The sequence below is a fragment of the Mesoplodon bidens genome (assembly GCF_964165515.1).
Source record: "Mesoplodon bidens genome assembly, chromosome: 5".
NCBI lineage: Eukaryota > Metazoa > Chordata > Mammalia > Artiodactyla > Ziphiidae > Mesoplodon > Mesoplodon bidens.
Window position 1 is genome coordinate 9,932,597 of NC_138161.1, and position 26,435 is coordinate 9,959,031.

A 26,435-nucleotide genomic window follows, 5' to 3' on the forward strand; every position below is an offset into this window, starting at 1 on the left:
AATCTTCTAATTTAAGATCTCGTCTTCCTGCGTCTTCAGAGCATAGTCCTGGGCATTGCATCGGAGTTGATCATGGGCACTTGAGTGAATTCAAAGTGCCTGCTGTGTCTGTACTGTGTACTCCAGTGCACGCCCATGGGAGCAACAGAGCAGGTGGTCAGGTTCTTAAATTCATATCATCAAACATAACTTCAAGAGTTAACTTTACACCTGTGTTTGGGGAGTTCAAAGCACAAGGATCTAGTTTCATTTAGGCAACGGGACAGCTTGCCCTTCTGCCACTCTTTAGGGCTCTTAATCCTGACAGAGGACCAGTCAAGAGTTGGATTGGGACTGTGAATGCTGATTTAAGACACATGCTGCTCATTCTGTGTACCGGATTCTCTAGCTGTGTCTCAGATCAGAGCGCCAGACCCACCTCAGCCTGCTTCAGCCCAGGAAAAACTATGTTCCTGCCATTCTGGCATGAAATTATGCCTTGAGCATTTATTAATTCATAGGCAAATGAAGGATGTTTCCCAGCGTGATGATGGATGATGCCCATTAAGCCAGATTTCTCAATTTGTGGCTCTTGGGTTTCTAGTTTAAATGCTGATCTGAGTTGAAAAATACCCTTAAGATTCTCATGATATTTATTTATTTATTTATATTGAGATGTAATTGACATATAAAGTTATATTAGTTTCAGCATAGCATAATGATTCGATACATGCATGTATTGTGAGATGACCACCAAAAGAAGTCTGGGTAACATCCATCACATGGTGATGATTTTAAATGGTCCCTACATATTATATTTACTAAAGAAGAGTTGGCTGTTACCTCCAATGCTGCTAGCTTTTGAAAGTTGATGACATACCACAAATATCCCTAGCTTTCCTTCACAGACCTTTCGGATGAGTCATCTGTGGCTTTATTTGAACTCACTTGGGAACGAGTTTTCACTATTTAGGCCATGAATTTCCTTAGTCCCCTCCCCCTGCTTCTGCTGCCTCTCCCTCCTTCTTGCCATGGCAGCTCCCATGTGTCGAGAACATACTACAGATCATACTGTGGTTGGCAGAATAATGGGCCCCAGAGATGTCCACATCCTAATCCATAGAACTTGTGAACATGTCCCTTTGCATGGCACAGTGGACTTTGTGGATGTGATTGATTTAAAGATTTTGAGGTAGGGAGATTTTCCTGGGTTAGCCAAGTGGGTGCAAGGTAATCACAAATGTGCTTATGAAAAATCTGGGAAGAGCAGAGTCAGAGGGAGATCTGAAGATGCTACACTGCTGGCTTTGAAGACGGAGGAAGGGGCCACCTGCCAAGGAATGCAGGCTGCCTTCAGAACCTGTGAAAAGCAAGGAAGTAGGTTCTTACCCAGAACCTCTAGAAGGAAGGCAACCCTGATGACACCTTGAATTTAGCCTAGTGAGACCCACTTTGGACTTTTTAAAATCTCTATTTATTTACTTATTGAAGTATAGTTGATTTACAGTGTTGTGTTAATTTCTGCTGTACAGCAAAGTGACTTAGTTATACACATATATACATTCTTTTTTATATTCATTTCCATTACGGTTTATCCCAGGATATTGCATACAGTTCCCTGTGCTCTACAACAGGACCTTGTTGTTTATCCATCCTATGTGTAACGGTTTGCATCTACTAACCCTAAGCTCCCAGTCTGTCCTTCTCCCACCCCCCTCCCCCTTGGCAACCAGAAATCTGTCCTCTATGTCTGTGACTTTGGACTTTGATCTTCAGAATCATAAGATAATACATCTGTGTTGTTTAAGCCACTACGTTTGTGGTAATTTATTCCAGCAGCCATAGAAAACTAATACTCAGGCATTGTGTTAAGTTTTTTACACACATTATCTGAAGTTAATCCTCTCTACAGTCTTTTGAGTTACGTACTGTTATCTTCATTTTGCAGAAGAAGAAAGAGTTGTGGGGAGATCCAAGAGGGCAGGGAACATTCCAATATATCCAGACTTGATGCAAATGTCCTTGTGTTCACTCCGTGCCCAGGCTTTGTAGATTTGGTAGCATCTAAACATGTCTCTCCTTGTGCCTTTCCAGGTAGGAAATTATGTTTCCCTTCATTTCCTCATGGAAACCTCTTCATCCTCTTGAGCACTTTTCTTATTCTTCTTTGAACATTCTGTAAGATACTGTAACTCACTGTGTATTTCTTGGAGGACAAGAACTACGTCAAGGTCTTTTCAAATTATTCCTTGTATGTTCATTTAGTGTAAGTTTATAAGTAAACTGAGGAGAAAAGAAGGGAGGGAACATAGGTTCACAGAGCACCCCCTTATGTCAGGGGATTTCCCATATATGATCTTATTTTATCTTCATGGGAACCCTAAGCGGTAGGTATCATAAACCCATTTTATAGACAAGAAACTTGAGGCTCAGAACTTGGATAGCTGACTCAGGGTCAGAGTTTTTCTTTTTTTTTCCTTTAGGATCGCTAGAATGATTTAGTATTTATGGATCCTTAGAACTGTAACAGGTATACAGTAACATAGGGGTTAGCAAGCTACAACTCTTGGACCAGATCCAGCATGTGACCTCTTTTTGTACTGCCTGTGAACTGAGAATTGTCATTACATTTTTTTTTAATGTTACATGTATTTTATTTATTTATTTTTAACCTCTTTATTGGAGTATAATTGCTTTACAATGCTGTGTTAGTTTCTGCTATATAGCAAAGTGAATCAGCTATACATATACCTATATCCCCATATCCCCTCCCTCTTGCGTCTCCCTACCACCCTCGCTATCCCACAGTTTTTCCATGTTGGAGTTAGGATTCGAGCCCAGGGCTACCTCATTACAAGGCCCATGATGCTGCCAGGACCACTGGAGTGGAGATTCCTGTGGAGGCAACCAGAAGAAGGGACTGTGGAAACAGACAGGAGGAAGAGGGAGATCAGACTATGTACTATGTGGTGGAGTAAACCCATGCCGGTGAAGCCAGAGCAGCTGTGGCTTGCCGTGTCCTTTCCCTGCTAACTGTCATCTGCCCTCTGGACTTTTGGGCAGGTGATATTGTGCAAGGTGATGTAGGCAAGGGGAGGAGAGAATTTCCAGTCTATATCAGTGTGTGGGTTATAAACCATGGAAACAGACAATTTTCTTTCTGTAAGTGTTTTGAAATTGCCTGTCAATGAGATTTATCAAGAACTCACATATTCCCAGTAGCTAAATCATGTTTTCAAAACATCATCTGTATTGATTTAAGAAATATGAGTACCTTATTATCTCCTATGTTTTGGATGCCTGTGTGTCTTGTTCGAGCCCATGTAAAGAAATACATTTACTGAGTAAAAAAAAAAAGAGTCTACATTCAGGCATCTCATACATGATATTGAGGGGAAAAAAGAGAGGATGCAAACAAAAATACGTGTACCGAAGTCCCAGGAACTTCATGTTTGAATTGTTTTTACTGGAATTTGCAAATGACCCATGTTCTATGTTTTACTGGATTTGAAAATAAACCACAGTTGGGAACCAATCTTGTCCTCACTTATCCCTGCCACATTCCTGACACATGGGCCAGAGATTTTTTGGGTCAAGGTGTCCTCCTCATTTCTTTACTGAGAACTTTTATTAAGGTCAGTCTGATTACCTGGGAAGGTATGATTTAATCTCTTGAAAGAAACGGGAGACTGCCAGGTGCTAGTTCCGCGTCCTCTGAAAGTTCTGTCTGGATTATTCCTCAGCAATCCCCAGCTTCCTGGACTCAGCAGCTGAGGTGTCACAATGTTTTATTCTTTTGGTTAAGATATTAATGTAAAGGTGCAGATCCTTCCTTGGAAGCTGACAAAAGCAAATCCAAAATATTCTCCCCTTAAAGGAAAACCAAACATACAGTTTTAAAAATTTGAAGTATAGTTGATTTATAATGATTCAGGTTATATACATATGTATGTATATATATAAAACTTTTCAGATTCTTTTTCATTATAGGTTATTACAAGATATTGAATATAGTTCCCTGTGCTATATAGTAGGTGCTTGTTGTTCATCTATTTTATGAATGAAATAAATGAGTGATTTATTTATTAATGAGTGAATCTGTTAATCCCAAATTCCCAATTTATCCCTCCCCCCTTTCCCCTTTGGTAACCATAAGTTTATTTTCTATGTCTGTGAGTCTATTTCTGTTTTGTAAATAAGTTCATTTGTATCTTTTTTTAGATTCCACATTTAAGTGATAGCATATGATATTTGTCTTTGTCTGACTTACTTCATTTATCAAGCATACAATTTTTAAGGGGACAACCTGAAGTCAGAAAGTTTTAAAGAGTTGTTAGTACTTAAGAGTTTGGGTTCATTTAAAAAGTTTAAAATAGGAACTGATGATTTGGAAGCCTTTGTTTGGCTAGGAAGAGATCTCCCTTTTCAGTCATCTCACTGAAAGGCACCTTAGCTATTATCCTGAACAAGAAAAGTTGCGGAACTGAAACCAGCCGCTGGGAGGAGCTGGCAAGCTCGGAGAAGGAACGGCGTTACACTTGTCCTGTGTGAAGTTCTCAAACTCACTTCTTGGCCCTCAGTTAGAACCATGAAAGGATCTCAGCATAGGTGAGGGGGCCCTCAGAACAGAAGAGGTGAGGGGGCCCTGAGAAAAACTAATTTCTGCAGAAGGAGCCCTCATAACCTCTTATGGGGACTCGTGTGGTTATTTATCGGTCTTTACAATCTAGAGATGATTCCTTGGACCTCACACAGCAGATCAGACTCCAATCTGGTGTGATTCCAGGGTGCACCGTGTTTGATGAATGATTGTTCTATGATATCTCTGGGTCCGTGACTGGTTAAGCCTGGGGGGAGCAAGGGCACGCATTCTTTGGGAATTTGATTCCTTCCCATATCTTCCTTGATCTCCTCCCCATAAAATGCTCTTCACGACTATCTCTAGACTCTCCCTTACCTTCTTCCTTTTCTGGTTCTGGCTCTAAGATGAGGCCCACTATACCTTAAAGCATCCCTTCTCTGGCCCCTGCCTGATTCTCATCCTTGGTGGCCCTCTTCTGCTAAGATCTTTTGGATGAAACGGGGCTCTCCTGAGCCTCAGGTCTAGGCTCTTTCTGCCCTACTAGGGGAAGGAGCCGAGGGGCTTTTGGCTCATCCCTCTGGGCTGCAACCGGTCCCTCTGTCTGCCCTTCCAGGTCTGCTTTACATCCAGGTCTGCCACTGGCTTCCACGCAGCGATGGAGCCCCGATCCCTCCCTTAGGAATCTGCCCAGTACTCAATCCCCCGACTCCTGTTTGGATGGGCCCCTTCTGTTTGCCCTCGCCCATCCTCCCCAGGGACTGGTGTCTTGCCCCTGAGTCATGGCCCACTGGCGGGATGCCGTCTATCTGTCCCGATTCCCGATGCTGTTTGGCTGTCTTTCTCCCCGCCTCCTTGAGTAGCTCCTCCTCCGGCTTCCTTCCTGCTCCTGGTTTAGTTTATTTGTTGGGAAACTTTACAGCTCACCACGTGGACAGATTGCACCCTTCCTTCACCTGCCCCCACACTGTCTGCCCCGCTGGATGACTCGTGGTTGGCTGTCGCCAACCCCTTTGGACGCTGCGCCCTGCTTGCGGAACTGGATTCGGAGGCTGGGTCGGCCTGCCCCCAAGTCCCTTCTACCCTATCCCCACCCCAGTGACTCCTTGAAGTTCTAGGTTGGGTCCCTTCAAATCTCTTCCATCCCATTGCAATTAACCAGCCTTTGTCCATACAGTTCATACCCCCATATCTCACGTTTGTTTGGATTGAAGATTTCCCTACCATATCGTCTCCTAGTTTTGCTCATCTGCCTTCTCAAGTCGGGTCTTTCTTTACTTGTGTATGCTTAGGTGTTGCTTAGGCAACATAAGGTGGAATTATCAGTGACTGTCCCACCTACTAGTTGCTCCTGTCCCCACCACTCTATTACAAATATGCCACCAAGGAATCCTAATGGCTACCTTATTGACAAAGCTATTGGCTGTATCTCAGTCCTCTGTCTCTCTTCCCTAATTTCTTTCCAGCATCTGGCACGGTGACCACCTGTTCTTGTAGAAAGCGCCCTCTTACCTTGTCTTTGATGGGAATTTGTTCTTTCCATCCTCTTCTTGGCGCCCATAGTTGTGACTACCTTTGCTGAGTTTTCTTGAGCCTTCCCCGTCTCCCTCCTATCCTGGGGGCCCTCACTGTGTCTTCTAGGGCCTTTGCCTTTACTCTCTTGGTGAAGTCACATGCAGCTTGAAGCGTGTAACTCACAAACCTACAGTCCCTGCCTCAGTGGCACTCCAGTTTTTTATTTCCAATTTTAGAATTGGAGTGGAATATGAGAGTCTCTTGGAGCCAACAGTAATTTTATTATTATTATTATTGTTATTACTTTTTACTATTACATTCCCCTTGTTATTCCTCTATTCCCGCAGACAGGGAAACTGGGACTCTTTCATTTGATTCCTTTTTCTCCTTTAAACAACAGCATTCTAACGATACATCCCCTCCATCTTCTTCATTCTTTCCTAGGAAAACCAAAAAACCCTACGCATTGGAGTTTTTGCTCTGCAGCAAGAGGTCAGCCCGTTGGACTCTGAGTAGCTGGTGATTCAGTTTGCTTGAGACAATCTGGGAGAACACATGCACACACGCACGCACACGTACACAGGGAAATATACCAAATGAGAAGAGAGAGGTGGGTTCATTCTTCTGGAGTTTTCTCTATACTTTCTGTTGTCCATTTCGGTGCTTATTCCTGGGCCTCAAGCTGTCATTTACTGTGGTGAGCTATCACCCGAGGTATCCCACACATGAACATGCCCAGATGTGCTGGAGCTAGTGATGATGTGGCTGGAAGGCCACATGGTGGTCGGAACACACTCCTAAAGAAAATATTTACCTTTAAAAAGAAATGATCTGGTTGTAATCTCTCATACTAAACAAAATAATAGTACTTTTGGAATTTTTTTTTCTTGATTAGTTTGCTTTTTACAATGAAAATTACTCTGAAACTTTGAATGCTGTCTCATATTAATCAATCATATAAACCCTTTTACCTAAAGCATTAGAACAAAGCAGGTAAGTGGAAAACACAAATGATAATGTGTTTAACGTGTCTGGCATCTCATTCGATCCACACGACACACCTGTGCAGAGATTAGTACTCCCTATTCCCTCCTTTTGCAGATAAAGAGGTTGAAAAGTGAAAAGACTTCATAACACTCATGAACAACAGTGCTGGTTCTAGAACACAGGAATTCTTTCCTAAGCCAGCGCTCTTTCTACTGTGCTATTTTCACCATTATTGTTTGTTGTGCTGAGTCTATATATTTAGTCTGTTAGAGACAGTTGAACTGTGAGATGCATCCATCATCTTGGCAAAGAAGCTTAAATAAAATGACCAGAAATGCCAAGTCTTGTTGGTTGAACAGATCTGCAAAGGCTCGAGACATCAACGTTATTATTAAAAAGCATTGACCTGGAGAACAGGCCCAGTAACAGGAAACCTTTTCACAGTGTCTCAGTTCTGTCACACTGGACAGCTAGATTAAGGACACAGAATCTGTGAATAGATTGTTCTAGAATTATTTCCCTAAAGAGATATTTTTTGGTAAAGAACTTGGCCATTTGGTGAATGTGAAAGAAAGATATTCTTTTTGATATTCATCTCTAGGTCAGTGAAAAGCTGCATGACCTCTAATGGGCAGGGAGTAGAGACCAGGAATAAGGAGGGTGACCTCTGACAAAAAACCCTTTGGGGTGGCCGCTAATGCCCTTGGACAGACACTTAACCTGGGGCTCCAGAGGTTGGTGAAGGTTGCAGACACTTAACTGGAACTGCAGGTTGAAAATAGAAGTTGGATGTATTCCTCTGAGGATCATGGTCTACTGCAATGGTTTCACACCTTTAAGCAGCATTACTCCCATACGTACAGGGCTTATTTTGGTCTGCCTCTTTGGTTTTTCCCTTGTCCCATGGCAGCCCCTGAGGTGCCTCCCACGGGGCACATCCTGGCTCATGAGAGCTGATGGTGCTACAGCTCTTCCCACCTCTGCATTCACTGATCTCACATGGGTAGCTTGAAATTAACCAGGGTGAGAGTAGTTACACCATGGAACTTGACAAATACCGCACATCAGGTCTCCTCTCACGTCGTCCTGAGACCCACTAATTAAACATTTACCAGCACATCACTGTCTGCCAGGGTTCCTGGGGTCCTACGTAGCAGAACTTGAAAATGACTAGTATGATGGCTTTGTCTATGGGAAGTTGCTGTTTTAGTTTACTAGGGCTGCCTAGCAAAGTATCAAAAATGGATTGGCTTAAGACATAGAAACAACCTAATTGTCCAGGGACAGACAAATGGATAAAGAAGATGTGGTACATATATACAATGGAATACTACTCAGCCATAAAAAAGAATGAAATAATGCCTTTTGCAGCAACATGGTTGCAACTAGAGATTATCATACTAAGTGAAGTAAGTCAGAAAGAGAAAGACAAATATCATATGATATCACTTATATGTGGAATTTAAAATATGACACAAATAAACATACCGAAGAGATAGAAACAGACTCACAGACATAGAGAACAGACTTGTGGTTGCTAAGGGGGAGGGGGTGGGGGAGGGATGGAGTGGGAGGCTGGGGTGAGCAGATGTAACCTATTATATATAGGATGGATAAACAACAAGGTCCTATATAGCACAGAGAAATATATTCAGTATTCTATGATAAACCATGGAAAATAATATATAAAAAAGAATGTATATATATGTATACCTGCATCACTTTGCTGTACAGCAGAAATGAACACAACATTGTAAATAAACTATACTACAATGAAAAAAAACTGGTTGGCTTAAACAATGGATATTATTGTCTCATAGGTCTGGAGGCTGGAAGTCTAAGACCAAGGTATTGGTAAGGCCATGCTCCCTCTGAAGGCTCTAGGAAAGTTCTCTTCCAGGCCTCTCTCTTAGCTTCTGGTAGTTTCCTGACTTGTGGTAGTATAACTCCAATCTTCATATGGGTTCTCCCTGTTCTATATCCAAATTTCCCCTTTTTCTAGGGACACCAGTTATATTGGATTAGAGTCCACCCTAATGACTTCATTTTAACTTGATTTCCTCTGTCAAGACCTGATCTCCAGATAAGGTCCCATTCAGAAGTACTGGGGTTAGGACTCCAACATGTCTTGTTTGGGGAATACAATTCAACCCACAACAGTAGCCAAGCATGGATTTTGGTTCTAGTCTGTCCCCCATTGACTGTGTGGCTTTAGTTTGACACTTAACAGCCCCAGTTCCATATGCAAAAAATAAGGAGGTTGGACCGTGTAATCTGGAGATTTTATCTCTCAAATTCCATGGCTTTATAAACACACTTACTCTTCCTGAACCTCCATCAGTGGGATCAGTCTCTAATTTGTTTTCATGCTTTTATTTATTTAATTGTTGTATTAGTTTCAGGTGTACAGCAAAGTGAGTCAGTTATACATATACATATATCCACTCTTTTTTAGATTCTTTTCCCATATAGGTCATTACAGAGTATTGAATAGAGTTACCTGTGCTATACAGTAGGTCCTTATTAGTTATCTATTTTATATATAGTAGTGTGTATACATCAGTCACAGTCTCCCAATTTATTCCCCCCCACCTTTCCCCCTGGTAATCATAAGTTTGTTTCTTTATGTATAAAGGATGTTGTTTAGAATTGGCTGGTTAATAGTAATTGCTACTTTTTTTTTAAAAAAAGCAACTCTGATATGCCAAGCATTCCATTAGGGGCTTTATATATTTTATTTAACCTTCAAAAATGTCCTGCAAGATATTTATTAGAATCCCCATTTGATAGTTGAGGTGTCCAAGGTGCAGAGAGGTCACCTAATTTGTTAAAATTTATAATATTCACAAGTGGCAGAGCTGGGACTTGAACCTACATCTTTATGACCCCAGAGTCAAATACTCTCCTGTTTCCTTTGTGAAGTTGGCCATCCTCTGGACAGGTGGAACCCATGGGCCTAACGCCTTTGGCATTGGTTTCTCATGACAGCTAATGATCTCTGTTCTGCATCCCATTTACTCACCTGAGAGGTTTATCTTTCAGTTCCTTGAAGTTTCAGATTAAACCAGCCAAGTTGCCTAATCCTAAAAGGAGATCAGAGCAGAAGAGATTTCTGAGCTGCCCTTTGGAGGAACCCACAGCCTTTCAGTTTGTCTACAATGATTGCGTCCCAGAAAAGGTTTGAATTTGTTAAGGCCACACAACCTGTGGAGTTTAAAAGAGGTTTAATTTTGTATAGACCATATTTTTCTTGCTTTTTTATGGGAGCCTGACCCTCAGAAACCTTTCTCCCAATTACTCACAGGCTTAGTTACCATGTGACGGCTGCCATTTTATTCCTCTGAAGATGCGTAGTTGCCTACAGAGACTTCTCCAGTGCCACCTAAGTCTCCTGGAGAGAGACGCTACCCCCAGGAACAAGGGCCACCTCCCAGGTCCCCTCCCTTGGGTGCCATTTCTTCTGCTTGTGCTGCTGATATATATGGTAGAGCCCTTAGGAGCCACATCAGTGTGGTCTTCTGTGGAGAGAATTCCTGTTTCACCCGGTCTTGGATTTCCTGAAGGGTAACTGAAGCAGAGCCTCCTTGCCTTAGATAGCTTCTGTGAAAGACAACTTATGTTTTCAGTTACAACCTCTGTAGATGGCAGACTGGGCTGGGCTGAGTTGGGCTCAGACCAAGCATCAAGGTCTACTCAGAATTACTTCTGCTGGTGACCAAGAGTTAGTTATTGGGCCAACTTCTTCCAGGAAGCTTTTTGGCTACTCATTAACCTAGGTTCCTGGTGACCCAGCATCTCTACCACCAGTACTTTAATCATAGCCAGATGTTCCTCTCTGTGCTGGTATCGAAGGACAGCAGAAAAGCTACTGTTCATTGTTTTCTGTGCAGAGGAAGAGGTGATGGCCATAGCAGTTGGTGATATTATTAGAGGTCTTCTTTGGCAATGTATGTAGCTGATTACCTAGATCACCCTGCCTCTGTTTAACTAAGCTCATCTGGTGCAAAAAACAATTACCTGCCTACACAGCAAAGAAAACTTTTGAGAAGGGGATTGTATGAACGTGGAGCTGCTAATCAGGTAAGCTAGGAGGAGATGTCCCAGGAGAGAACGTCCTGTTCCACTGAAAACAGAACCACAGTTTACCTGGAATCTCTGTGTGTGTTTATTCATGGTGCTAGCTCATAATTTGGGTCCCAGTTCAGTTTATTTCACTTCTTATAAGTTTGTTTGTCTTCCTCCTCTTGTCTGATGGCAAGAATTGTCTGGCTGGAGTGGTAAAGGTCTTGTGGGGCAGGCCAGCCCCAGTTTAATGAGCATGGGAAGAAGCCAACATGTAGGTCAACCTTGAGAATCAAACTAACACGAAAATGTAATCTAGGAAGGTCTGAGGCTGAAAATGTGAGAGCCCTTAGCAAAGCAATATGTAGGAATTGATCTCTTCTACAAGTGTTTGATATTCAGCATGGCATCTACTGTCACAACCCTATGTCTTGGATCATTATTATTTAGTGGAGAAAACAGTCTTTCCATGTGTGCTGGATATTCCCAGCCATAAAAGATCCTTGCATTGACCAGCTTGTTGCTGTCCCTTTATGCCTTTCTTTTTTTGTGTTAATAAAGTGACGGAGGAAAGTGAGGATTCTTACATTGATTAAGGAAAAGGTTCAAACCAGGATCTTTTCCTTTTAGGCAGTCTGGTGGACTTTGTCCTCACACACGAGTCAGCCAACATATTTGAAATTCTATCATCTGAAATCTAAAGCCCACCTGCTAGTGTGCTCTGTAGCCAGGGATCTGGAGACTCTCCTGCACCCTTACCCTAAGTGCACTCAGGGTTTAGATGGGGGTGGATCTTATCCACTTCCTTCTCTGCTTCCTATCTTTCCTTCTCCAAAACCACATGGCGTTGCTCACTTATTTCATTGGTTACTTTTAGAAATATTTTGAAGGGGTCATTTCTTTTCCCCAGTGAAAACCCTTTTGATGTTTGGAGGATGAATTTTAAAAGTTCTGACGACTGGTTTAACATCTTTTGTGAGAGTCCTCTTGGAGGAATGAAATGAATAGTTCATAAGGTTAAAAATGGCAGGAAGTTGTTATCCATTTGGGTCCAGTCAGTCTCTGGGGATCTTATGGGTCGATGGACGTATAATCATTGGGTAATGGGATTGGAAGCCTTAAGCCATATGACTTTCTAGGTCTAATCCAAGACCTTCATTCTGTTGATGAGGAGGAACTTGAATCAAGTTTAGAATCCAGGTGTTATGACTCATGGTCCACATCACTGCCTGCTATGTCAGGGGTCCCCAAATGGCAGTGATCTTAATCATCTGGGTGCTTATTAACTGTGCAGATTCCTGGGCCACTTCTATGAGATTCTGATTTTAATAAATACTCTGAGTTAACACTGTACAGTCAAGATATAACGTGAGCCCTATGTGCAATGTAAATTTTTCTACTGGTTACATTAAAAAAGTAAAAAGAAACAAATGACATTTTAGTAACATTTTATTTAATCCAATATAGACAATTTATCATTGTAACATATATAATCAATCTAAAAGTTATTACAGCGGGGGAGGGATAAATTAGGAGTTTGGGATTAACATATACACACTACTATATAAAATAGAAAGCCAACAAGAACCTGCTGTATAACACAGGGAACTGTATTCAGTATCTTGTAATAGCCTATTCTGGAAAAGAATATAAAAAAGAATATATATTATATATATATATATATATATATATATATATATATACACACACACATATATATGTATGTATATATCACTGAATCACTTTGCTGTACACCTGAAACTAACACAACTATACTTCAATAAAAAATACCAAAAAAGTTATTAATGAGTTATTTGACTCTTTTTTGGTACTGAATCTTTGAAATTGGCATGCATTTAATACCTATAGCACATCTTAATTTGGACTAGCCATATTTCAAGTGTCAAAAGCCACAAGTGGCTAGTGGCTGTCACATAGGACAGTGCAGATCTATAAGTATTCCCTCCCAATCATTGGAGCTCTTCATTAAAAGGTATGAACTGCCAACAAAGTAAGTCCCCCCCATTGCTTGATGCATTCAAGCATCTAGTGTTGCTAAGTTCAAAATTCAAGTGCCCCACCAGGCAGACCTTGTTAAACTTTGTGGGCTACAGCACAATAATAGATAGGGATGTGTTTACATAGCAAATATGCAGGAAACCATTGGCTGTCGGATGACACAGACATCTTGAAGCCACACGCTACTCACGTACCTCTGATCATATGCGTTTGCACGTGTAGACTATTGTGCAGGCACTGGGAATTGTATGTGCTACAGGCACAGACAGTCAGTAAAGGGTTTCAGTGGAATTTTCAACCAGAAGCAGCTGAAAGTTTTTCCAATTTAATCTGTAAACGCAGTTGGGGGATTTTTGCACATGAATCAACTTGTTTGGCTTGACAGACCTTCTCTGTGCTCTCTCCCTGCCTCAGTCTTGGGCTCACAAAGGTGCTCTGTGTGTAAATTTGCAGGGGGATAGAATGAAGTGCATAGAAGTTCAAGGGAAACTTTCTCCAAAAACGCAGCACCAGGAAGCCAGAGTGGGAACACAGGAAGGATCCCTTCTCTGAGTCTCCACTCTCCCCACCAGAAGTGCTTTTCAAAGGGTTGAGGGTGGAAAAACATTGGAATTCCAACTTATAAGATAGACTCATACATAATGGGAATTACATTGCTCTGTGTTAACGTAATTAGAAATTAATCCAGTTGTTTAAACCTGAGTCTCACCGTTCTTTTTGCTTCATAAGAACTTCTTTAATTAAAAAAAGAAAGAAGAAAAGGAACCACTAGAAGGAAACTGGGTATTTGGTACACCCAGTGCTTGGATGGATGTCACATTGTGTTGTGTAGCCACTTCAGTGGCATCAGCCAGTATACACTTGGCTGGGTGTATACTTCAGTGGCATCTACATATGGGGCTTCATGATGCTGGAGAGTGAAAGATGCTGAGATCTCAGAGTACCAGTAATAATAACAATTTCATAACAAGAACGACAGCCAACATTTACCAAGCATTGTTTATGTCTCAGACACTTGATATGGATGAACTCATTTAATTCTTGCAGCAACCCTAGAAGTAGGTACTGGTATTTATTCCCACTTTATCTTGAAGGAAACTGGGGCACAGAGAAGTTTGCTACTTTGCCAAGTCACCCAGCTGCTAATGAGCAGAGCTGGGGTTAAACTCAGGTGGATCCTTAGTTCTAACCCAAAGACCACACCTGTTCTGCTTGGAAGACTCCTTAAGTGTCCTCCTGCCAACTTCCCACCAAAGCAAAAATCTCTCTGACCTTCCAGTCAGGTGGTCATCCAGCCCCCTGCTTGAATGCATCAAGCAATGGAGAGCTCATTGCTTTGTTGGCAGCTCATGACTTTTTTTTTTTTTAACTTATCCTGCAGTTGTATTTATTTATTTATTTATTTATTTAATTTATTTAGGCTGCATCGGGTCTTAGTTGTGGCATGCAGGCTCTTTGTTGCAGCGTGCAGGCTTTTTTCTAGTTGTGGCACGTGGGCTCCAGATGTGGGCTCTGTACTTGGGGCACATGGGCTTTGGTGCCCCACAGCATGGTGGATCTTAATTCCCTGACCAGGGATCGAACCCACGTCCCCTGCATTGGAAGGCAGATTCTTAACCACTGGACCATCACAGAAGTCCTGGCAACTCATGCCTTTTATGAAGAACTCCAATGATTGGTAAATTCTTCTTTACCTTCTACGATCTACCTTCTATGATTAGCAAAACTTGATTCCCCCTCAATGTTTTGGGGTGGAGACTTCTTGAAGGTACAATAAGATAGAATTAACACATAATGGGACTTATATCTCTGTATATGTGTTAATGTAATGGGAGGGTAATTACTTTTGAAAAATAGTTACAAGGATACAATTGTTTAAATCGTTTTCATCTGCCTATGCTCCACTCCAAGGAGCCACTTACTCTGTGACCTGTTATGTACCTCAGAAAGTTCCACCTCCATGCCTTTGTTTCTGCTGCCTGGAACAGCCTCCCTTCCACCTGTTCATAGTCAAATGCTGTTCCCTCTTTGAGCCTAGTTCGCTCTGCCATGAAGTCTTCTTTGGTAAGGAGAGAAGTTGTTACCAATGAGAGAACTAAATGCTTGTTTACCTAAGAGGAATTAATAAACAGTGATTTCCCTCCTTTAGACCTAGAGCAAAGGTCAGAGCTGTTTGAGCATCTGTGTCATGTTGGAGGCTTCCTTCATAGCCATGTGACTTTGGGCAAACCTTTTAATGTCATGGGCCTGGCTTTCTCACCAGCAAAATGAAGAGCTTGAATCAAAGGATCTCACCATCAAGATGTGCATACCCGAGCCCCTGGTCAGCTTTTTAAAAATGCCCATGATAGGAGTACTCTGTTAGACTGTGAATTGGTAACCCTGGGACAGGCTGGGACCTGGGACCCTTTGCAGCATGCTTGTACCTGGACAAACATCTTTTCAAGCAACAAAATACAAAGAAACTATAAGGGACTAAAAATAACTGCATCCATGTGCAGTTGGGGCAAATTATGGACAACAAGAAAGAAAAAGACCAAAAACCCAACTGCCACTTCTGAAGAGCTGGGAGCAAAAACAGAGTACCGGGAGCAAAAGCAGATTATTGTGCATACCCCTGTACACACCACCAAAGGGGTGGGCAAACCCCTAAGCCACTCCTCTGGCCCGAACCCTGGACCTGCCCTTACCCTCATCCTATATGAGGAACACTGAACCCGCTTTTACCCTCATCCCATATGAGGAACCAGCTTGTCCTCCCTTGGGGAGTGAGTAAGGGAACATGTTACTTGTTTTTGCTCCCCCTTGCTGCAGCAGCAGCCCCAATAAAGCCTTGTTTGTATTTCTTGTCTGGCCTCTAGTCAGTTTCTATTGATTAAGGAAGGCCAACAATATCACTGATGAACATAGATGCAAAAATCCTCAACAAAATACCAGCAAACAGAATCCAACAGCACATTCAAAGGATCATACACCATGATCAAGTGGGGTTTATCCCAGGAATGCAAGGATTCTTCAATATACGCAAATCAATCAATGTGGGAAACCATATTAACAAATTGAAGGAGAAAAACCATATGATCATCTCAATAGATGCAGAAAAAGCTTTTGACAAAATTCAACACCAATTTATGATAAAAACCCTCCAGAAAGTAGGCATAGAGGGAACTTACCTCAACATAATAAAGGCCATATGTGACAAACCCACAGCCAACATCGTTCTCAATCGTGAAAAGCTGAAACGATTTCCTCTAAGATCAGGAACAAGACAAGGTTGTCCACTCTCACCATTACCATTGAACATAGTTTTGCAAGTTTAGCCACGGAAATCAGAGAGGAAAAAGAAAGAAAAGGAATCCAAATTGGAAAAGAAGCAGTAAAGCTGTCACTGTTTGCAGATGACGTGATACTATATGTAGAGAATCCTAAAGATGCTATGAGAAAACTATTAGAGCTAATCAATGAGTTTGGTAAAGTTGCAGGATACAAAATTAATGCACAGAAATCTCTTGCATACCTATACACTAATGGTGAAAAATCTGAAAGAGAAATTAAGGAAACACTCCCATTTACCATTGCAACAAAAAGAATAAAATACCTAGGAATAAACCTACCTAGGGAGACAAAAGACCTGTATGCAGAAAACTATAAGACACTGATGAAAGAAATTAAAGAGGATACAAACAGATGGAGAGATATACCATGTTCTTGGATTGAGAGAATCAACAATGTGAAAATGACGATACTACCCAAAGCAATCTACAGATTCAATGCAATCCCTATCAAACTAGCAATGGCATTTTTCACAGAACTAGAACAAAAAATTTCACAATTTGTATGGAAACAGAAAAGACCCCGAATAGTCAAAGCAATCTTGAGTAAGAAAAATGGAGCTGGAGGAATCAGGTTCCTGGATTTCAGACTATACTACAAAGCTTCAGTAATCAAGATAGTATGATACTGGCACAAAAACAGAAATATAGGTCGATGGAACAGAATAGAAAGCCCAGAGATAAACCCATGTACATATGGTCACCTTATTTTTGATAAAGGAGGCAAGAGTATACAATGGAGAAAAGACAGCCTTTTCAATAAGTGGTGCTGGGAAAACTGGACAGCTACATGTAAAAGAATGAAATTAGAACACTCCCTAACACCCCACAAAAATAAACTCAAAATGGATTAAAGACCTAAAAGTAAAGCCAGGCAGTATAAAACTCTTAGAGGAAAACATAGGAAGAACACTCTATGACATAAATCACAGCAAGATCCTTTTTGACCCACCTCCTAGAGAAATGGAAATAAAAACAAAAATAAACAAATGGGACCTAATAAAACTTAAAAGCTTTTGCACAGCAAAGGAAACCATAAACAAGATGAAAAGACAGCCCTCAGAATGGGAGAAAATATTTGCAAATGAAGCAACTGACAAAGGATTAATCTCCAAAATTTATAAGCAGCTCAATATCAAAAAAACAAACAACCCAATCCAAAAATGGGCAGAAGACCTAAGTAGAGATTTCTCCAAAGAAGATATACAGATGGCCAACAAACACATGAAAGGATGCTCAACATCATTAATCATTAGAGAAATGCAAATCAAAACTACAATGAGGTGTCACCTCACACCAGTCAGAATGGCCATCATCAAAAAATCTGCAAATAGTAAATGCTGGAGAGGGTGTGGAGAAAAGGGAGCCCTCTTGCACTGTTGGTGGGAATGTAAATTGATACAGCCACTATGGAAAACAGTATGGAGGTTACTTAAAAAACTAAATATAGAACTGCCATACTACACAGCAATCCCACTACTCGCATATACCCTGAGAAAACCATAATTCAAACAGAGTCATGTACCACAATGTTCATTTCAGCTCTATTTACAATAGCCAGGATATGGAAGCAACCTAAGTGTCCATCGAGAGATGAATGGATAAAGAAGATGTGGCACATATATACAATGGAATATTACTCAGCCATAAAAAGAAACAAAATTGAATTATTTGTAGCGAGGTGGATGGACCTAGATTCTGTCATACAGAGTGAAGTAAGTCAGAAAGAGAAAAAAATACCATATGCTAACACATATATATGGAATCTAAAAAAAAAATTGTTCTGAAAAACCTAGGGGCAGGACAGGAATAAAGATGCGGACATAGAGAATGGACTTGAGAATACAGGGAGGGGGAAGGGTAAGCTGGGACGAAGTGAGAGAGTGACATGGACATATATACACTACCAAATGTAAAATAGATAGCTAGTGGGAAGCAGCCATATAGCACAGGGAAATCAGCTTTGTGACCACCTAGAGGGGTGGGATAGGGAGGGTGGGAGGGAGACGCAAGAGGGAGGGGCTATGGGGATATACATATGCATATAGCTGATTCACTTTTTATACAGCAGAACTAACACACCATTGTAAAGCAATTATACTCCAATAAAGATGTTAAAAAAAAAAAAAAAAAAAGGGACTTCCGGGTAAGATGGCGGAAGAGTAAGACGCGGAGATCACCTTCCTCCCCACGGATACACCAGAAATACAGCTACACGTGGAACAACTCCTACAGAACACCTACTGAATGCTGGCAGAAGACCCCAGACCTCCCAAAAGGCAAGAAACTCCCCACATACCTGGGTAGGGCAAAGCGGAGAGATTCCCGCACAGAAGATCGGTGCCGAGCGGCACTCACCCGCCCGAGAGGCTTGTCTGCTCGCCCGCCAGGGCGGGCGGCGCTGGAAGCTGAGGCTCGGGCTTCGGTCAGAGCGCAGGGAAAGGACTGGGGCTGGCGGCGAGAACTCAGCCTGAGGGGGGCTGATGTGCCACAGCTAGCCGGCAGGGAGTTCGGGGAAACTCTGGAGCTGCCGAAGAGGCAAGAGACTTTTTCTTCCCTCTTGGTTTCCTGGTGCGCGAGGGGAGGGGATTAAGAGCGCTGCTTGAAGGGGCTCCACAGACGGGCGCGAGTCACGACTGAGAGCGCGGAGCTCAGTGGCGGGCGTGGGACGCTGGGGCTGCTGCTGCCGCCGCCAAGAAGCCTGTGTGCGAGCGCAGGTCACTGTCCACACCGCCCTTCCGGGAGCCTGTGCAGCCCGCCACTGCCGGGGTCCCGGGATCCAGGGGCGGCTTCCCTGGGAGAACGCACGGCGCGCCTCGGGCTGGTGCAACGTCACGCCGAACTCTGCCGCTGCAGGCTCGCCCCGCACTCTGTGCCCCTCCCTCCCGCCCGGCCTGAGTGAGCCAGAGTCCCCGAAGAGGCTGCTCCTTTAACCCTGTCCTGTCTGAGCGAAGAACAAGACGCCCTCCGGCGACCTACACGCAGAGGCGGGGCCAAATCCAAAGCTGAGACCCAGGAGCTGTGATAAAAAAGAAGAGAAAGGGAAACCTCTCCCAGCAGCCTCAGAAGCAGCGGATTAAAGCTCCACAGTCAACTTGATGTACCCTGCATCTGTGGAATACATGAATAGACAACAAATCATCCCAAATTGAGGAGCCAGGAGTCAGTGCTGTGCCTCTGAGGTGGGAGAGCCAACTTCAGGGCACTGGTCCACAAGAGACCTCCCAGCTCCACATAATATCAAACGGCGAAAATCTTCCAGAGATCTCCATCTCAACACCAGCACCCAGCTTCACTCAACGACCAGCAAGCTACAGTGCTGGACACCCTATGCCAAACAACTAGCAAGACAGGAACACAACGCCACCCATTAGCAGAGAGGTGGCCTAAAATCATAAAAAGTCCGCAGACACCCCAAAACACACCACCAGACGTGGACCTGCCCACCAGAAAGACAAGATCCAGCCTCATTCACCAGAACACAGGCACTAGTACCTTCCACCAGGAAGCCGACACAACCCACTGAACCAACCTTAGCCACTGGGGACAGACACCAAAAACAACGGGAACTACGAACCTGCAGCCTGCAAAAAGGAGACCCCAAACACAGTAACATAAGCAAAATGAGAAGACAGAAAAACACACAGCAGGAGAAGGAACAAGATAAAAACCCACCAGACCTAACAAATGAAGACGTAATAGGCAGTCTACCTGAAAAAGAATTCAGAATAATGATGGTAAAGATGATCCAAGATTCTATTTCCCAGATCCAAAATCTTGGAAATAGAATAGACAAAATGCAAGAAACAGTTAACAAGGACCTAGAAGAACTAAAGATGAATCAAGCATCGATTAAAAACACAATACATGAAATAAAAAATACTCTAGATGGGATCAATAGCAGAATAACTGAGGCAGAAGAACGGATAAGTGAGGTGGAAGATAAAATAGTGGAAATAACTGCTGCAGAGCAAAATAAAGAAAAAAGAATGAAAAGAACAGAGGACAGTCTCAGAGACCTCTGGGACAACATTAAACGCACCAACATTCGAATTATAGGGGTTCCAGAAGAAGAAGAGAAAAAGAAAGGGACTGAGAAAATATTTGAAGAGATTATAGTTGAAAACTTCCCTAATATGGGAAAGGAAATAGTTAATCAAGTCCAGGAAGCACAGAGAGTCCCATACAGAATAAATCCAAGGAGAAATACGCCAAGACACATATTAATCAAACTGTCAAAAATTAAACACAAAGAAATCATATTAAAAGCAGCAAGGCAAAAACAACAAATAACACACAAGGGAATCCCCATCAGGATAACAGCTGATCTATCAGCAGAAACTCTACAAGCCAGAAGGGAGTGGCAGGACATAATTAAAGTGATGAAGGAGAAAAACCTGCAACCAAGATTACTCTACCCAGCAAGGATCTCATTTAGATTTGATGGAGAAATTAAAACGTTTACAGACAAGCAAAAGCTGAGAGAGTTCAGCACCACCAAACCAGCTTTACAACAAATGCTAAAGGAACTTCTCTAGGCAAGAAACACAACAGAAGTAAAAGACCTACAATAACGAACCCAAAACAATTAAGAAAATGGGAATAGGAACATACATATCGATAATTACCTTAAATGTAAATGGACTAAATGCTCCCACCAAAAGACACAGAGTGGCTGAATGGATACAAAAACAAGACCCATATATATGCTGTCTACAAGAGACCCACTTCAGACCTAGAGACACATACAGACTGAAAGTAAGGGGATGGAAAAAGATATTCCATGCAAATGGAAACCAAAAGAAAGCTGGAGTAGCAATTCTCATATCAGACAAAATAGACTTTAAAATAAAGACTACTAGAAGAGACAAAGAAGGACACTACATAATGATCAAGGCATCGATCCAAGAAGAAGATATAACAATTGTAAATATTTATGCACCAAACATAGGAGCACCTCAATACATAAGGCAAATACTAACAGCCATAAAAGGAGAAATTGACTGTAACACAATCATAGTAGGGGACTTTAACACCCCACTTTCACCAATGGACAGATCTTCCAAAATGAAAATAAATAAGGAAACACAAGCTTTAAATGATACATTAAACAAGATGGACTTAATTGATATTTATAGGACATTCCATCCAAAAACAACAGAATACACGTTTTTCTCAAGTGCTCATGGAACATTCTCCAGGATAGATCATATCTTGGGTCACAAATCAAGCCTTGGTAAATTTAAGAAAATTGAAATTGTATCAAGTGTCTTTTCTGACCACAATGCTATGAGACTAGATATCAATTACAGGAAAAGAGCTGTAAAAAATACAAACACATGGAGGCTAAACAATACACTACTTAATAACGAAGTGGTCACTGGAGAAATCAAAGAGGAAATTAAAAAATACCTAGAAACAAATGACAATGGAGACACGACGACCCAAAACCTATGGGATGCAGCAAAAGCAGTTCTAAGAGGGAAGTTTATAGCAATACAATCCCACCTTAAGAAACAGGAAACATCTCGAATAAACAACCTAACCTTGCACCTAAAGCAATTAGAGAAAGAAGAACAAAAACATCCCAAAGTTAGCAGAAGGAAAGAAATCATAAAAATCAGATCAGAAATAAATGAAAAAGAAATGAAGGATACGATAGCAAAGATCAATAAAACTAAAAGCTGGTTCTTTGAGAAGATAAACAAAATTGATAAACCATTAGCCAGACTCATCAAGAAAAGAAGGGAGAAGACTCAAATCAATAGAATTAGAAATGAAAAAGGAGAAGTAACAACTGACACTGCAGAAATACAAAAGATCATGAGAGATTACTACAAGCAACTCTATGCCCATAAAATGGACAACCTGGAAGAGATGGACAAATTCTTAGAAATGCACAACCTGCCAAGACTGACTCAGGAAGAAATAGAAAATATGAATAGACCAATCACAAGCACTGAAATTGAAACTGTGATTAAAAATCTTCCATCAAACAAAAGCCCAGGACCAGATGGCTTCACAGGCGAATTCTATCAAACATTTAGAGAAGAGCTAACACCCATCCTTCTCAAACTCTTCCAAACAATATCAGAGGAAGGAACACTCCCAAACTCATTCTACGAGGCCACCATCACCTTGATACCAAAACCAGGCAAGGATGTCACAAAGAAAGAAAACTACAGGCCAATATCACTGATGAACATAGATGCAAAAATCCTCAACAAAATACTAGCAAACAGAATCCAACAGCACATTAAAAGGATCATACACCATGATCAAGTGGGGTTTATTCCAGGAATGCAAGGATTCTTCAATATACGCAAATCAATCAATGTGATACACCATATTAACAAGTTGAAGGAGAAAAACCATATGATCATCTCAATAGATGCAGAGAAAGCTTTCGACAAAATTCAACACCCATTTATGATAAAAACCCTGCAGAAAGTAGGCATAGAGGGAACTTTCCTCAACATCATAAAGGCCATATATGACAAACCCACAGCCAACATTGTCCTCAATGGTGAAAAACTGAAAGCATTTCCCCTCAGATCAGGAACAAGACAAGGCTGCCCACTCTCACCACTCTTATTCAACATAGTTTTGGAAGTTTTAGCCACAGCAATCAGAGAAGAAAAGGAAATAAAAGGAATCCAAATTGGAAAAGAAGAAGTAAAGCTGTCACTGTTTGCAGATGACATGATACTATACATAGAGAATCCTAAAGATGCTACTGAAAAACTACTAGAACTAATCAATGAATTTGGTAAAGTAGCAGGATACAAAATTAATGTACAGAAATCTCTGGCATTCCTGTACACTAATGATGAAAAATCTGAAAATGAAATCAAGAAAACACTCCCATTTACCATTGCAACAAAAAGAATAAAATATCTAGGAATAAACCTACCTAAGGAGACAAAAGACCTGTATGCAGAAAATTATAAGACACTGATGAAAGAAATTAAAGATGATACAAATAGATGGAGAGATATACCATGCTCCTGGATTGGAAGAATCAATATTGTGAAAATGACTCTACTACCCAAAGCAATCTACAGATTCAATGCAATCCCTATCAAACTACCACTGGCATTTTTCACAGAACTAGAACAAAAAATTTCAAAATTTGTTTGGAAAAACAAAAGACCCCGAATAGCCAAAGCAATCTTGAGAACGAAAAACGGAGCTGGAGGAATCAGGCTCCCTGACTTCAGACTATACTACAAAGCTACAGTAATTAAGACAGTCTGGTACTGGCATAAAAACAGAAAGATAGATCAGTGGATCAGGATAGAAAGCCCAGAGATAAACCCACGCACATATGGCCAACTTATCTTTGATAAAGGAGGCAGGAATGTACAGTGGAGAAAGGACAGCCTCTTCAATAAGTGGTGCTGGGAAAACTGGACAGGGACATGTAAAAGTTTGAGATTAGATCATTCCCTAACACCATACACAAAAATAAGCTCAAAATGGATTAAAGACTTAAATGTAAGGCCAGAAACTATCAAACTCTTAGAGGAAAACATAGGTAGAACACTCTATGACATAAATCACAGCAAGATCCTTTTGGACCCACCTCCTAGAGAAATCGAAATAAAAACAAAGATAAACAAATGGGACCTAATGAAACTTCAAAGCTTTTGCACAGCAAAGGAAACCATAAACAAGACCAAAAGACAACCCTCAGAATGGGAGAAAATATTTGCAAATGAAGCAACTGACAAAGGATTAATCTCCAAAATTTATAAGCAGCTCATGCAGCTCAATAGCAAAAAACCAAACAACCCAATCCAAAAATGGGCAGAAGACTTAAATAGGCATTTCTCCAAAGAAGATATACAGACTGCCAACAAACACATGAAAGAATGCTCAACATCATTAATCATTAGAGAAATGCAAATCAAAACTACAATGAGATATCATCTCACACCAGTCAGAATGGCCATCATCAAGAAATCTAGAAACAATAAATGCTGGAGAGGGTGTGGAAAAAAGGGAACACTCTTACACTGCTGGTGGGAATGTGAATTGGTACAGCCACTATGGAGAACAGTATGGAGGTTCCTTAAAAAACTACAAATAGAACTACCATATGACCCAGCAATCCCACTACTTGGCATATACCCTGAGAAAACCATAATTCCAAAAGAGACATGTACCAAAATGTTCATTGCAGCTCTATTCACAATAGCCCGGAGCTGGAAACAACCTAAGTGTCCATCATCGGACGAATGGATAAAGAAGATGTGGCACATATATACAATGGAATATTACTCAGCCATAAAAAGAAACGAAACTGAGCTATTTGTAATGAGGTGGATAGACCTAGAGTCTGTCATACAGAGTGAAGTAAGTCAGAAAGAGAAAGACAAATACCGTATGCTAACACATATATACGGAATTTAAAAAAAAAAAAAAAGTCATGAAGGACCTAGGGACAAAACGGGAATAAAGACACAGACCTACTTGAGAATGGACTTGAGGATATGGGGAAGGGGAAGGGTAAGCTGTGACAAAGCGAAAGAGAGGCATGGACATATATACACTACCAAACGTAAGGTAGATAGATAGTGGGAAGCAGCCACAGAGCACAGGGAGATCAGCTCGGTGCTTTGTGACCGCCTGGAGGGGTGGGATGGGGAGGGTGGGAGGGAGGGAGATGCATGAGGGAAGGGATGTGGGAACAGATGTATATGTATGACTGATTCACTTTGTTATAAAGCAGAAACTAATTAAAAAAATAAAAAAAAAAATAAAAAAAAAAAATAAAATAAAAAAAAAAGGAAGACCAAGAACCCTGGTCGGTAAACCGCACTGTGAATGGAATTCTCTGAGCCTGTGTGAGGAACACTGAGGGCTTCTGCCCTGATGGTGAAGGCGTAAGAATATTTTTAAAATTTGAGAGGATTGAATCAGCCATAATGTTGATCTGAATGGGAGGTATTTTGGTGGATGGGTGGTAAAAGCATGTTTCCACCATTTGGATAAATTCAGAGTCTTGGATTTGGCAGAAGTTTGATTTTAAGAACTGGAACGTGAGTCATCTCTAACAATCCTTAAATGAGCTGCAGGCTGAGCAAAGAAGAAGGCAACAGCCAGCCTCTGTGGCTGGTGAGGCCAGAGACTCGTGGAAGTTCTTCTAAGAAATATGTTGATTGATTCCTGTTTTATTCCGGGTTCTTAAAATATAATATACCGCTCCCCCCTTTTAAAGGAGGGTGAGATGGGCACCAAGGCTTAGGAATAAGGGATGTAACTGGGAGAAGAAGGTCCGTGAGCTCTTTGGAATCCTGAAAGGAGCCTGGGGACGTCTGTGCACCATGGAGGAAAGTTCTCAGTGCCTGTGGCTTCTGCAGGCGCTAACAGTAAGAGCTGGGAGGTGGCAGAGAGTGCACGGATCAAGCGAGATGCTTGACCCAGGCCTCTGGGTCCTGTCAAGCTTCCTGCAGACAGGGTCAGAAACTACCAAGAAGTACTCTGGGCATTTCGGCTTTGCAGCTGCTTGGAGTGTTGTAATAGTAACATGGTGGCAGCACAGCATCCCGGGTCTCCCCATGTGGGAAATTACACTCTACCAAGTGGAGCACTGGGGTCTGAGCTGCCCCAAGCCCTGAAGTTTTTTCAAGCATCATCGTGTTGCTTCAGTTTTAACCTCACGGTACTTTAACATTCAGTAAGTTGTAGCAGAGCCTCTGCGCCAGTCTGATCTTGTCCCCCAGAATGAAACATGCAGTAGAACAGCCTGGAGAAGAGACACCCATGGGAAGAACAGCAGCAGCAAGCTCTGGAGAGGCGCCCTTCCATATGGGGTGGGTCCTGCAGCCCAAGCCAAGCAGCTTAAATAACCCATCTCCCCTTCCCCCCTACTGTGCTTGTCCTCCTGGGCTCCACATGGTCCTGGCTAAGACAGAGAAAAATGGGTGCAGCAAGTAACCTCTTTCAAGAGGGACAGT

At 41.8% G+C, this 26,435-nt stretch overlaps 1 protein-coding gene across 8 annotated transcripts in view; it reads left to right on the forward strand.

Annotated features, from left to right (window-relative positions):
- The window catches only part of SETD4 (SET domain containing 4), a 431,158-nt gene that overhangs the window by 155,067 nt on the left and 249,656 nt on the right, over positions 1–26,435 (forward strand). For 6 of the 8 annotated variants that reach the window (XR_014015954.1, XR_014015955.1, XR_014015958.1 and 3 more), the window contains one exon: positions 6,518–6,683. The exons of the other annotated variants lie outside the window; for them this stretch is intronic. The gene's annotated coding sequence lies outside the window, so the exon portion shown is untranslated. The remainder of the gene's footprint in view (positions 1–6,517; positions 6,684–26,435) is intronic. 8 annotated transcript variants of the gene reach the window in all.